Genomic DNA, 2,500 nt, shown 5'->3' on the forward strand with positions numbered 1-2,500 from the left:
TTTGCTGTCTGTATGTACGGAGCCCGGGCCGCGGAAGCCGGAGGGAGCCCGGGCTGCGGAGGCCGGCTGGAGCCCGGGTTGCGGAAGCCGGCGAGAGCCCGGGCTGCGGAAGCCGGCGAGATCCCTGGCTGTTCTTCTCTTCCATCCATCCGTCCGTTATTTCATTTGCTGTCTGTATGTACGGAGCCCGGGCCGCGGAAGCCGGAGGGAGCCCGGGCTGCGGAAGCCGGCGAGATCCCTGGCTGTTCTTCTCTTCCATCCATCCGTCCGTTATTTCATTTGCTGTCTGTATGTACGGAGCCCGGGCCGCGGAAGCCGGAGGGAGCCCGGGCTGCGGAGGCCGGCTGGAGCCCGGGTTGCGGAAGCCGGCGAGAGCCCGGGCTGCGGAAGCCGGCGAGATCCCTGGCTGTTCTTCTCTTCCATCCATCCGTCCGTTATTTCATTTGCTGTCTGTATGTACGGAGCCCGGGCCGCGGAAGCCGGAGGGAGCCCGGGCTGCGGAAGCCGGCGAGATCCCTGGCTGTTCTTCTCTTCCATCCATCCGTCCGTTATTTCATTTGCTGTCTGTATGTACGGAGCCCGGGCCGCGGAAGCCGGAGGGAGCCCGGGCTGCGGAAGCCGGCTGGAGCCCGGGTTGCGGAAGCCGGCGAGAGCCCGGGCTGCGGAAGCCGGCGAGATCCCTGGCTGTTCTTCTCTTCCATCCATCCGTCCGTTATTTCATTTGCTGTCTGTATGTACGGAGCCCGGGCCGCGGAAGCCGGAGGGAGCCCGGGCTGCGGAAGCCGGCGAGAGCCCGGGCTGTTCTTCTTTTTTTTTTTCCCTTTCATTTATTTCCCCCCACCAGGGTGCGCCGACGAGGGGAGACCTCCTCCCCGCCGCCGCCGTACCGGACACATCGCAAATTCACAACGGTGGATTATTATTATTATTATTATTTTTTTTTTTTACGCGGCCAGCAGGGGGCGCCGCGCGCGCGGACTGGCGCTCGTGAACACTGCATTTAAATCGGTGGTGTGTTTTTGTCTTTTGCCTGGTTTTTTTTAATCTCAATCGTGTATTACCTCGGCTGGCCAGCGGGGGGCGCCGCGGCGGGGACACGGGCGGACCGGGTACATTTCATCTGTTTGGGGCGAGTGCTTTTTTGAAATTTTTTTTTATCTTTTAGTCTCGTTCCGTTCTTCCCTTCAACTGGCCTGCGGGGGGCGCCGTGCGCGCGGACCGGCGTCCACCCCTGGCCGCTCCGGGACTTTGCATTCAAATGGGTGGGGTGTTTTTCATTTTTTTGCCCTTTTTTTTTCCACTCCCCCCCTCTCAATCGTGTATTACCTCGGCTGGCCAGCGGGGGGCGCCGCGGCGGGGACACGGGCGGACCGGGTACATTTCATCTGTTTGGGGCGAGTGCTTTTTTGAAATTTTTTTTTATCTTTAAGTCTCGTTCCGTTCTTCCCTTCAACTGGCCTGCGGGGGGCGCCGTGCGCGCGGACCGGCGTCCACCCCTGGCCGCTCCGGGACTTTGCATTCAAACGGGTGGGGTGTTTTTCATTTTTTGCCCCTGTTTTTCACTCCCCCCCTCTCAATCGTGTATTACCTCGGCTGGCCAGCGGGGGGCGCCGCGGCGGGGACACGGGGGAGGGTTCATCCGGGCGGACCGGGTACCTTTCGTCTGTTTGGGGCGAGTGCTTTTTTGAAATTTTTTTCATTTTATTTTTGTCCTCCCTTCGACCGGCCAGCGGGGGGCGCCGCGCGCGCGGACCGTCGGGGCCCGGGGCCCTGCGTCCCACTTACTTTCGCCCGACGGGAACCTTTTCTTTTGTTTTTATCCGAGAGGACACACGGAATCTGCACCCCCCGCAGTGGCGTCAGGCGGCCACCGGGGGGCGCCGCGGCGGGGATCGGGGGGGGTCGCCCGGGAGCCGCCTGCCCGTCCGCTGGGCCAAGGGGGCCGGGGCGGGTCACGCGCCGCCGTCCCCCCCCGATCGTCTCGCTCCGAGCCGCCTCTGGCCACCGGGGGGCGCCGTCGGGTGGCGCGGGGGCGCCCCCGCCGCCCGCCGCCTCCCCCCGCACGCGTCGGGCCTCCCCCCGGGCCCCCGCGGGCCGGGGGACGCGGCCGGCGAGCGTCGGACTCCAGCGCGGAAGTGTCGCGGATGAGTGCGGACCGGGGCGCCCGCGGCCCAGCGGCACTTCCAGGGGCTCGGGGAGGAGATGGTTGAAGCCTGGGTGAAGCGCGCCCTCGGCCGTCCGTGTCGCTACCCGCCGGAGAACACCTCCGCCGGATCAGTAGGTACCAACGAGGCGAGCGAGAGAGCCGGGACTCTGTCCGGGGCCGAAAAGCCTGTTTCCCTGGAGCTTTTGCGAAAGGACCCGTGACAGAAGATGCGCGGAGCTCAGAGATCAGCATGGGCAGGGCCTTCTTGCATCCGATTTTGCCCAGGCAGGGCTCCAGGAACCGGGTTACAAAAAGCAAAAAGCCCTGGAGCTCAAACGAAAGGTTTAGTGACAA

Source organism: Pseudophryne corroboree, unplaced genomic scaffold (genome assembly GCF_028390025.1).
Source record: "Pseudophryne corroboree isolate aPseCor3 unplaced genomic scaffold, aPseCor3.hap2 scaffold_228, whole genome shotgun sequence".
Lineage (NCBI taxonomy): Eukaryota > Metazoa > Chordata > Amphibia > Anura > Myobatrachidae > Pseudophryne > Pseudophryne corroboree.